Genomic DNA, 12,447 nt, shown 5'->3' with positions numbered 1-12,447 from the left:
CGTTTCCTCCCCGGGGAGCTGCCTTCAGCTGCAGGTTTCCTGTGTTGGGGAGCAGCTTAACCCTTTGGGAGGTCCTAAATCTCAGCCCCACCCCCCCAGCTTGGGCACTCCATGGGCTGGTGAGGCTGGAATGCATGGCATGGGCAGGTGGGAGGATGTAAGCCCATCAGGGACAACGTGGAGGTAGCAGTGCTTCCATAGTAAGGTATGGAGAAAAGAAGGAAAACAAAGGAAAAGATTAAAAGGAAGGTGTGACCTGCCTTAGGTGGTCCTGTCCTGCTGGGATGATGTCCAGAGGTTGCTTTCAATCTCTACCATTCTGTGGTTCTGAAATGGAGGGAACCTGCACTGGTTGGCATTTGGAATGGGCTGCCCAGGGAGGTGGTGGAGTCACTGACCCTGGAGGTGTTAAAGCCAAGCCTGGCTGAGGCACTTAGTGCCATGGTCTGGTTGATTGGCCAGGGCTGGGTGCTAGGTTGGCCTGGCTGAGCTTGGAGGTCTCTTCCAACCTGGTTGATTCTATGATTCTATGATTTCCAGGCAGAAAACAAGCAGCACTGCAGTGGGAGGAGGGAGAAAGATGGATAGATGGAGGCCCATGCAGTTAGGTTCATGCTAACCTGTTGTTTGAAGCCACCCAGAGGGCAGCAGGCATGGTGGGCATGAAAACACAGCAGAAGATGGCTTCAGCCCTTAGCAGGAGCCTGAGGATGGCCCACAGGGCTTTAGAGTGGTGGGGAGAAGCTTTTGTGCAGGGACCTTAACCAAGGCCAAAATGTTGAGGAGGCTGCAGGGGGATGCTGAAGGGAGCTCACAGGGCTTCTTGTCACCTGGCAGGAAAAACATTGCAAACAGCACTTGGAGAACACCTACCAACAGCTGCAGGGTACAGGGGCAGAGGGCATTCAGCTCCAGGACAGCCAGGCTGCTGGTGGGGCTGGTGGGAACCTGCCCAGCCAAGTTCCCAAAGTTAAGCAAACACTTTATTGTCATCCAAACACACTGGAGAACAAATCTGGGAACGACCTGCATCACTAATAACATCCTGGGGTGGCTGAGAGGCACCTCAAAGCCCAGAAGGGCTCAGCTAGTGGGAGATATGCAGCTCCTCACTCTCCCAGCCTGCCCAGTCAGATCCCCTTGCAGCAGTTTGGACCCACCAGCTGCCAGCAATGCTGCACTCACTCACCCATGCCTCAGATGAGCAAAGGAGGAAATAAAGAGCAAAAAACAAATTAACTTGTTTGTGGGTGAAGTTTTTTCTTCCCTCTTTCTTTCTTTCTTTCCTTCTTTCCTTCTTTCTTTCTTTCTTTCTTTCTTTCTTTCTTTCTTTCTTTCTTTCTTTCTTTCTTTCTTTCTTTCTTTCTTTCTTTCTTTCTTTCTTTCTTTCTTTCTTTCTTTCTTTCTTTCTTTCTTTCTTTCTTTTTTTTTTCCCTTTTCATTTTCTTTAATTAAAATGGTTTTCAGTCAAGGACCAGCCAAAATTCAGAGGCTGTGTGGAGTGCTCTGCTAAATGCCATCACCGTGGAGGCCAGAGTATAGGATGATCCATTCCAGAAGCATCTGGAGGTTCTACCACAGGGATGCAAAATGAAGGTTTGTTAGCCAAAACAAACAGCTTCATTGTGGGGAGTCCTGTGGAGGGACCACTCTGGAAGGAGCATGAGGGACTCCTCAGGAAAGCCTCCACTTCATCCCTAGAGGTGCTCTGTCCTATTGGCTCACAAGTGCCATGGTCTGGTTGATTGGCCAGGGCTGGCTGCTAGGTTGAACTGGATGAGCTTGGAGGTCTCTTCCAACCTGCTTGATTCTATGACCCTGAAGCAGCAGTGTGGGGTGGATGTTTCATGCTTCAGCTGTGAGCTGTGGAGAGGTTTTTAACACAACAAAGCTGGACTAGGTTCAACTCAAGATGCCAGTGCATGTCCAGGAGGCAGCTGACTTAGAATCATAGAATCATAGAATCAACCAGGTTGGAAGAGACCTCCAAGATCATCCAGTCCAACCTAGCACCCAGCCCTATCCAATCAACCAGACCATGGCACTAAGTGTCTCAGCCAGGCTTTTCTTGAAGACCCCCAGGGACGGTGCCTCCACCACCTCCCTGGGCAGCCCATTCCAATGCCAATCACTCTCTCTGGGAAGAACTTCTTCCTAACATCCAGCCTATACCTACCCTGGCACAACTTCTCAGAACCGGGCCTGCACCTGAAAATTAGATTGCAATTCCTTTGAGGAAATGGCCTCAAATTGCACCAGGGGAGGTTTAAGTTGGACATTAAGAGCAATTTCTTCCCCAGAAAGGGTTGTCACGCCCTGGAATGGGCTGAGCAGGGATGTGGTGGAGAGATTTAAACATTCTAAATACCTTGCAGCTTCTTAGAAGCTTTGGATTAAAGATTCAGGGGCTAGGGAGTGGGAATTGCATCCTACCCAGGTATTCCAGCCCCAGACACACTCTAGAATGGACCCAGGAAATATTCATGCCCTCCACCTCTGCAATACTCATCCTTGCTGGGTCCATCCAGGGCTGTCTCATTGCAAGAAGATCCCCAGGGCTCTGACGACTCCTACTGTCTTGGTTTGATTGCACTTGGCAGCTGGAGGGGGGCCATGAGCACTGCAACAATGGCTCAAAAACAAGCTCTGGAAAGAGCTCCTCAGTTGCTGAGCTGCTGAGGATGTTGTTTATATGTCAGATCCTGTTTGCTTCCTCCAGCAAAGTGCTTCTCCGCCCAGGTGCATCTCCTGCGGCTCCTTGCCATGCTGGGGCAAAAAGTGGCTTCCTGCTGGTGTGACCCCCCCACGAGAGGCCAAGCCCAGCTCGGGGGGGGTGGCCCTCAACCCCATCACAGGGCAATGCCACCTTTGCCAGCTTAAATAATGAGCCAGCTGAGGAGCTGGGCTGGCTGACATTGCAAGGTGATAAACAAACTCCTGCTCATCTCTGTGGTGATGAAAGCAAGGCCTGGGTTGAACACGATGTTGAGATACTGGAAGGTATCCAGAGAAGGGCAACAAGGCTGGAGAGGGGCCTGGAGCACAGCCTTGTGAGGAGAGGCTGAGGGAGCTGAGGGGGTGCAGCCTGCAGAAGAGGAGGCTCAGGGCAGAGCTCATTGCTGTCTGCAACTACCTGAAGGGAGGCTGTAGCCAGATGGGGTTGGGCTCTGCTGCCAGGCAAGCAGCAACAGAAGAAGGGGACACAGCCTCAAGTTGTGCCAGGGGAGGTCTAGGCTGGATGTTGTTAGGAAGTTGTTGTCAGAGAGAGTGATTGGCATTGGAATGGGCTGCCCAGGGAGGTGGTGGAGTCACTGTGCCTGGAGATGTCGAAGCAAAGCCTGGATGGGGCATATAGTGCCATGGTCTGATTGATTGGGTGGGACTGGGTGCTAGGTTGGACTGGCTGAGCTTGGAGGTCTCTTCCAACCTGGTTGATTCCATGATTGATTGATTCTATCATTGATCAATACATGCTGCTGTCTTGCCTGGGTTGTGGGGGTTCACGAGGGTCTCCAGGCATCTTTCAGCCTCATCAGGGACTACGATAGCAACACTAAGTGTCATGGAAGCTCATGGTGGAAGGAGTCACCATCACCCTGAGACACTCTGTAGGTCACCACTGCCTGCCCTCAGGAGGATCAGTAGCTTTAGACACACACAGAGGCTCCTAATGATTTGCCATAGTAGTTTCTGATGGTGCTTCAAAATGACAGAGCACAGGACACAGGTGCTGATTCCAGCTCCTGCTTTCCCAAAGTGCTCTTCAGGCTGACACTGATGGGGGAAGGCAGGCAAAAAAGAAAAAAGCTATTTCTAATTTTACCCCAAGAGATTATCATAGAATCATAGAATCAACCAGGGTGGAGGAGAGCTCCAAGCTCAGCCAGTCAAACCTAGCACCCAGCCCTGTCCAGTCATCTAGACCGTGGCACTAAGTGCCTCAGCCAGGCTTTGCTTCAACACCTCCAGGGACAGTGACTCCACCACCTCCCTGGGCAGCCCATTCCAATGCCAATCACTCTCTCTGACAACAATTTCCTCCTAACATCCAGCATAGATCTCCCCTGGCACAGGTTGAGACTGTGTCCCCTTCTTCTGTTGCTGCTTGCCTGGCAGAAGAGCCCAACCCCACCTGGCTACAGCCTCCCTGCAGGTAGCTGTAGACAGCAATGAGCTCTGCCCTGAGCCTCCTCTTCTGCAGGCTGCATACCCCCAGCTCCCTTAGCCTCTCCTCACAGGGCTCTGCTCCAGGCCCCTCACAGATTGAAGCTGTGAGCCCAGGCAGGCTCGGTGGTGCCATGCATGAGGACAGGGTGATGCTGCCACAAAGAGCTCCTGTGTTGCCTAGAGGGGACCATGGTAGGACCCCACCTCTCACCATGCCTTCAACACCTCCCAGCCCAGCAATGGGCAAGGAGAGCAGCAGGGTTGACACGTCCCCTCGTTAGGGGAGGGGATGATGGGAACCAGGACATGGGCCGGGAGCACAGCAGCTGCCAACATGGGAATGTTTGAACAAGGAGAGAAACCTCATTTAAACAAATAAATAAACAAGCTGACATCCTCTGGGCCCAGGTTTATGATAATAAAAACAGAGTGCACAGCTTGTGGGAGGAAAATACATCGTGTATTTTCACATCTCCCGTTTCCTCCTCGACCGTCGCAAGAATTTCCTCCGAGTCCATCGCTTCCTCCTGACATTTTTGAGCTCAGAAATCTCTATCTGAGACCACTGCCCTCTCCTTGAAGAGTGACGCAGGAAGAAGCAGCTTTGAAGGGTAGCTCTCAGCCAGATTTTTCTGCCTGGTTGCTTTGAAGTGCTGGAGGCAGAGCAGAGACAAAGCAGAGCTGGTGGTAGGGGACCACCACGTCTCATCTCAGTGGTTTCCCTTTTTGTCAGCCTCAGAATGACCCCAGAAAGCTTTGCAGAGCAGCACTGCCTGGGTTCATTTAACCCCACAGAATCACAGGATTGGATTGGATTGGATTGGATTGGGTGCTGTACTTTGGCCACAACAACCCCAAGCAGCGCTACAGGCAGGGGACAGAGTGGCTGAGAGCAGACAGGCAGAGAGGGACTTGGGGGTACTGGTGGATAGTAGGCTGAAGATGAGGCAGAAGTGTGCCCAGGTGGGCAGCAGAGTCAATGGCATCCTGGCCTGCATCAGGAGCAGTGTGGGCAGCAGGACAAGGGAGGTTCGTCTGCCCCTGTGCTCAGCACTGCTCAGGCCACACCTGGAGTGCTGTGTCCAGTTCTGGGCTCCTCGATTCAAGAGAGATGTTGAGGTCATTAAATCAATACAAACTCACAACCCAGAACTGGGTAAACTGAAGCAGCAAGCAGGAAACCTCCTCAATCACCCAGCCAGCTCCATTGCAGAGTCCCAGATCGACTCTGTTAGCTTTCATCCTGCTGTTCATGCGAGGATGCTTAAACCCACCTGTGCTTTCAAGAAGTGGGGGAGAAGCACTTTTCTGCAGTTTCAGAGCCTCTGGTGCCAGAGCAGCTCTTAGTTATTTCCACTCATTCATAGAATCATAGAATCAACCAGGTTGGAAAAGACCTCCAAGGTCATCCAGTCCAACCTAGCACCCAGCCCTAGTCAGTCAACCAGACCATGGCACTGGCACTTGGTGCCATGGTCTAGCCTTGAGCTCTGTGGTAAAGGGTTGGACTTGATGATCTGTGAGGTCTCTTCCAACCTTGATAATACTGTGATACTGTGATACCTTCCAGGGACAGCAACTCCCTGGGCAGCCCATTCCAATGGGAAATCACTCTCTCTGTGAAGAGCTTCACTCATTGGTGAACGAGCCTGAAAAACTTGTGATTGCAGTAAACAGGTTACAGAGATGTGACCTGGGATATCCTGGAAAGCCCCAGCTGCCCTGAAGGGGAGAAAAAACAAGAAGGAGCCAAGAAAGAAAAAGTTACAAGTGCATTCCAGAGCCCTTTAAACGGAGGTGAAGTTAGCCTAACCCTAGCTCCAGCCAAGGCATTTCTTTTCCTCTGCCTGGGGACTGGAGAATGTGGGCACCTTTGCCCCTAAAGCAGTGACCTCCACCTTTCACCTCGGGCCCAGGTCCCCAGGGCAGTGCCATTCATACTGCGCCAAGCCCCGAGCCTGAGAGAGAGACTCAGCGGTAGTATCACAGGGGGGGGAAAAACAACAAGTCACCTTGGGAAGAGAAATGCTTCCCAGTTTTTGGCTCTCAGAGGTGTCAAAGGAAGCAATCTGACGTCGAAAGGGCCGGAAAAAAACAGCTTCTTGGCTGATGTTGCTCATGCCCAGCGAGGTCACTTAGAAAGCTATCAGTGACTTAAAAATAAATGCAGCATGGAGGCTGCCATGCAGCCATATCCTGTATCCGAAAGCTGTCAGGGCTGTAAGCAGGAAGAAACTGGGATGACCTCCCCTCCCCCCACTCCTAGGTCCACTCTTTTGCCCTTTTTTTTTTTTTTTTCCACATACTCCTGGCAGTAAATCCCTGAACTTTCTGCATTCAAGTGAGTTTGCTTCATTAAAATAGAAACATAGAATCAGGAAGGGTTGGAAGGGACCACAAGGATCAGACAGTCCCAATGCCCCTACTATGGCCAAGGACACCCTACCCTAGAGCAGGCTGCACACAGCCTCAGCCAGCCTGGCCTCAAACACCTCCAGCCATGGGGCCTCAACCACCTCCCTGGGCAACCCAGTCCAGCCTCTCACCACTCTCATGCTCAACAACTTCCTCCTCACCTCCAGCCTGACTCTGCCCACCTCCAGCCTTGCTCCATTCCCCCCAGTCCTGTCACTCCCTGACAGCCTAAAAAGTCCCTCCCCAGCTTTTTTGTAGGCCCCCTTCAGATTCTGGAAGGCCACAAGAAGGTCACCTCAGAGCCTCCTCCCTCACCAGCTTTGTTGCCCTTCTCTGGACACCTTCCAGCACCTCAACATCTCTCTTGAGTTGAGGAGCCCAGAACTGGACACAGCACTCAAGGTGTGGCCTGAGCAGTGCTGAGCACAGGGGCAGAAGAACCTCCCTTGTCTTTCTGGCCACACTGCTCCTGAGCCAGGCCAGGATGCCATTGGCTCTCCTGCCCACCTGGGCACAGTGTTGGCTCAAATGACCCAGCTAAAGGATCTGCAGAGAGATGCTCAGCAGCAAACCTGCTTACGTTGTCCTCTGAGAAACTTCCCAACACAGGAAAAGATTGACACCCAAACAGGCAAAGAAAGAGGAAGAAGATTTATGTCTTCTATGCTTACAGGATCAAAACCAGCCATGATGTAAGATGTGATAGAGGCCACAAGCCCCTTTTGATGTCTGCAGGAAGGAAAGAAGATGCTGAGAACTTTCTCAGCTCTGTGGACGCCAACTCTTATATTCACATCCAGGGTCAAGAGGTGGTGGAAAGAAAAATAAAGCCCAAGTGGGAAATAAGAGGTTGAAAGAGCTCTTTCCTTCCCTGAGACCACTGAGCAGGAGGAGGACCATGCCTACAGGCTGTGGGATGTGCAGGCAGGTGCTGCCCAAGCCTGGGATGAGCAGAATCACATTGGAGCCACAGTCCCATCCCCGTGCTGTGCAGCACTCACACAATGCTGCCTGCAAACAGCTGCAGAAGTTCACCAAGGACCTGGGAAAAGCAAATGTGAGCTTTCTGCTACAGGTTGACCTGAGTGTCCCCACCACATCCCCTCAAACAACAGCACACAGCCCTGCTGCACTGCTCACAGTGGAAGAGCCCCCTAAATTTAGATGTACCAGCTGTGAGTGGTATGAGAGGTATTTCAGGGCCTATAATTTTAGACTAAGCATAATTGTGGGACACTTTCACTTGTGTTATATCTGGGGCTGAGCAATGACAAGTATTTTCCACTGGGATCGATGCAGATCTTTACATGAATTAGCAATAGCCACAGCCCTCTCTCACCAGAGCCCATCAGATGAGGGAGGGAAGGAGAAGCTGAATTTCTCCTTTTCCACCAGTTGGTGTTTGTGAGGGAAGCTCTCAGGCATGCACCAGAGCAAGGGGAAGAAAAATCCCCAGCTTGCCTGGGATGGGTCACAGGCAGCCAGCCTGCTACGACTGGAATGGATTCTGTCCATCACCAAAGTAAACACAAATAAATCAGCCAATAAAAGGGGAGTTATCCAACAAGCCAAGAAATTTAGGGAGATTTTTGCCTGCTCACAGATTTTCCACAAACAACAACGACAGAGAAAAAAGACCCGAGGAGGCTGTCGGGGCCAGGTCAGTGCCTGGGGTGAAGCGGCAAAGCTGCCTTGAAGTGGAAGTGCTAATGGGTAGCAGCTGAGAAAATCTGGCTTTGAGGTCCTGGTGAGTCACTGGGTGAGCTCCACTCGTGGAGCTGATGGCTGCCCTTCCCATAGCCATGAGCAACCAGCACATGCCTGTCTGCTGGGGCAGGCAGCCCATGCTGGGAGAGCAGCAGCCTATGCAGGAGACCAGCAGCCCATGCCCATAGAGCAGACAGCCCATGCCCAGAGAGCAGCAGCTCATGCCCAGAGAGCAGCAGCCCATGCCCAGAGAGCAGACAGCCCATGCCCAGAGAGCAGCAGTCCATGCAGGAGAGCAGCAGCCCATACCCAGAGAGCAGACAGCCCATGCCCAGAGAGCAGACAGCCCATGCAGGAGAGCAGCAGCCCATGCCCAGAGAGCAGCAGCCCATGCAGGAGAGCAGCAGCCCATGCCCAGAGAGCAGCAGCCCATGCAGGAGAGCAGCAGCCCATGCCCAGAGAGCAGCAGCCCATGCCCAGAGAGCAGACAGCCCATGCCCAGAGAGCAGCAACTCATGCCCAGAGAGCAGCAGCCCATGCCCAGAGAGCAGCAGCCCATGCCCAGAGAGCAGACAGCTCATGCCCAGAGAGCAGACAGCCCATGCCCAGAGAGCAGCAGCCCATGCCCAGAGAGCAGACAGCTCATGCCCAGAGAGCAGACAGCCCATGCAGGAGAGCAGCAGCCCATGCCCAGAGAGCAGATAGCCCATGCAGGAGAGCAGCAGCCCATGCCCAGAGAGCAGCAGCCCATGCCCAGAGAGCAGCAGCCAATGCCCAGAGAGCAGCAGCCCATGCCCAGAGAGCAGTAGCCCATGCAGGAGAGCAGCAGCCCATGCCCAGAGAGCAGCAGCCCATGCAGGAGAGCAGCAGCCCATGCCCAGAGAGCAGCAGCCCATGCCCAGAGAGCAGCAGCTCATGCAGGAGAGCAGCAGCCCATGCCCAGAGAGCAGCAGCCCATGCAGGAGAGCAGCAGCCCATGCAGGAGAGCAGCAGCCCATGCCCAGAGAGCAGCAGCCCATGCCCAGAGAGCAGCAGCTCATGCAGGAGAGCAGCAGCCCATGCCCAGAGAGCAGCAGCCCATGCAGGAGAGCAGCAGCCCATGCCCAGAGAGCAGAAGCATCACAGCAAAATCCTCTGCCAGGCAGTTCTGCCAGCGGCTGGGCAAAGTGGGTTTGCTTTCAGCCAGCATAGACGTCGCTGCTGGCAGCCTGCTGGCAGCTGTGACCTTCCCTCCACCGGGATGGGTAACAGCTGCTCAGTCTTATGCCATTTCCTGGGCAGCTCCGAGGGATGCTTCTCGTGATGGCAACAAGTCTCTGCTTCCCCACAGGGTCTCCAGAGCTTAGTGCTGCAAAGGCCAGGCACAAAATCCACCCCAAGGCTGTGTTTAGCTCCCAGCACCTCCAGTGAAGCCCGGGCAGGGTTAGCAGGCACAAATAGACACCGTGGCTCAGGGCAGAGAGTATCAGAGCATCAGAGCTTCTCCACGGAGGAAAAAGTGCACTTTTTAAGTTGTTTCCATTTCCTCCTCTTGTCTCCCTCCCTTCTTCTTTTCATCTTCTTGTGTTTCAAGAGGAAGAGGAGGAGGAGGAGGAAGGAAAGGGTAATTTTGACTGGTGATGAGGAAACAATTTGGTGTAACTCTGGCCAGTTTTGTGTCAAACACTCAGCACCCAGCCTGGGGAGGCTCCTCTTACCCTACTACCTGGAGGGTGTTTAATGGGCTTCATCCATGCACCCAGCAGGCCAGAGTTTTCCACACTTCCATGGAAGTGCATTTCTTCTTCATCTCATTTCATTTTCCTTTTGCCTTGAGGCAGGCTGGGGAGCAGGTCCTGAGCTGCTCCCATGCTGTGGGCAGCCAGCAGCACCTCTTAGCAAGGAAAACAATCCTGCCACATGGAGGGACTTCAAAATTGCCATTTGGAGGTTTGTGCTGAAATATCTGCAACAGGACACAAAAGAGGATGTGTGGCTCTGTGATATTTGTGCTGAGAGCAGAAGACCAAGATGGAGATAGGAAAAAGCTGTATTCTTGCCAGGGAGAGTGATTGGCATTGGAATGGGCTGCCTGGGGAGGTGGTGGAGTCTTTGTCCCTGGAGGTGTTGAAGCAAAGCCTGGATGAGGCACTTAGTGCCATGGTCTGGTTGACTGGCCAGGGCTGGGTGCTAGGTTGGACTGGATGAGCTTGGAGGTCTCTTCCAACCTGGTTGATTCTATGATTCTGTGAATTGCATTGGAGGGACCTGATACAACAGGTTGCAGCTCCCAGAATGGATTTTACTAGAACACAGCCAAAAGGCATCAGTGAGCACAGAATCATAGAATCAAGCAGGTTAGAAGAGACTTCCAAGCTCAGCCAGTCCAACCTAGCACCCAGCCCCACCCAAGCAACCAGACCATGGCACTAAGTGCCTCAGCCAGGCTGTGCTTCAACACCTCCAGGCACAGAGACTCCACCACCTCCCTGGGCAGCCCATTCCAATGCCAATCACTCTCTCTGACAACAACTTCCTCCTAACATCCAGCATAGATCTCCCCTGCCACAGCTTGAGACTGTGTCCCCTTCTTCTGTTGCTGCTTGCCTGGCAGAAGAGCCCAACCCCACCTGGCTACAGCCTCCCTGCAGGTAGTTGTAGACAGCAATGAGCTCTGCCCTGAGCCTCCTCTCCTGCAGGCTGCACACCCCCAGCTCCCTCAGCCTCTCCTCACAGGGCTTGTATTGCACCTGGCCCAGCTCACTCAGGCCATGGGGTCTGAAATTTCCCTCTAAGAGGGGCTGAGCCTCCATTTTGGCATCACTCCCTCCCCTGTGACACTTCCAGCTCAGCTCGTGGTGCTCCCTCTTAACTCAGAGACCTCTTGCTACCCCAGCACCTTCTCAGTGATGCTGACCAAGGAAACAGAAGAGCATCCAACCATGCTGTGGCCGGACACAGCCCTCAGCTCATATTGCCTCTGCTGAATGTGAACAGCCTTGGCTGCTGACATGCTGTGGAAGAGAGTGCAGAGAAAAAGGGTGAAGTAGCTCAGAGGAAGGCCAGGCGGAAGAGAAGAGTCATTGTCAGCAAATGAATCACAGGTACAGGCAGACCTTTGTCTGTCTTATGATTAACACTCTTCCTGCCCTGACTGAAAACCACCAGCTTTGCAAAACCCCAACTGCTTTCCATTATTAATGGCCTTACCTGAGTGCCCTGCTCTGGTGGACAAAATAAATCAGGCTTGGGTTCAGATTTATCTTCAGGTGGTTTCACTTCCAGCATTTCAGAGCTAAGAGGTGGCTTGCAAACAAGCAAGAGATGTTTCTTTCATAACATTGATAATCAGAATGGTTTCATGGACACGTTGTTCCCAACTCATAAAAGCTTTTTCATTGCAGATGTTGGGGTAGGGGGAGGAGGAGGTTTATGTTCCATGAGATTGCTTTGAACAAGAAGCATTTGGCATTTGGTTGGTTGGGGTTTTTTCTTCTTCTGATGTGAGAGGATTAGACAGATGTTAGCCAGTAGGACAAGGGAGGTTCTTCTGCCCCTGTGCTCAGCACTGCTCAGGCCACACCTTGAGTGCTGTGTCCAGTTCTGGGCTCCTCAATTCAAGAGAGATGTTGAGATGCTGGAAGGTGTTTGGAGAAGGGCAACAAAGATGGTGAGGAGCCTGGAGCACGGCCCTGTGAGGAGAGGCTGAGGGAGCTGGGGGTGTGCAGCCTGCAGAAGAGGAGACTCAGGGCAGACCTCATTGCTCTCTGTAACTACCTGAAGAGAGGCTGTAGCCAGGTGGGGTTGGGCTCTTCTCTCAGGCAAGCAGCAGCAGAACAAAGGGACACAGTCTCAAGCTGTGCCAGGGCAGGTCTAGGCTGGATGGTGTTAGGAAGTTGTTGTCAGAGAGAGTGATTGGCATTGGAATGGGCTGCCCAGGGAGGTGGTGGAGTCTCCATCCCTGGAGGTGCTGAAGCAAAGCCTGGCTGAGGCACTTAGTGCCATGGTCTGGTTGACTGGATAGGACTGGGTGCTAGGTTGGGCTGGCTGAGCTTGGAGGTCTCTTCCAACCTGCTTGATTCTATGATTCCATGATCTGGGGAAGTTGTGTGAGCACGTGCTTTAAACCTGCCTGGCAGCAGCTGCAAGTGTGCAGTGCAGATTCATCAGGGGCAGAGG

This window comes from Pogoniulus pusillus, chromosome 11 (assembly GCF_015220805.1).
Source record: "Pogoniulus pusillus isolate bPogPus1 chromosome 11, bPogPus1.pri, whole genome shotgun sequence".
NCBI lineage: Eukaryota > Metazoa > Chordata > Aves > Piciformes > Lybiidae > Pogoniulus > Pogoniulus pusillus.
The sequence above is the reverse complement of the archived record's forward strand: the minus strand, read 5'-3'. Positions refer to the sequence as shown.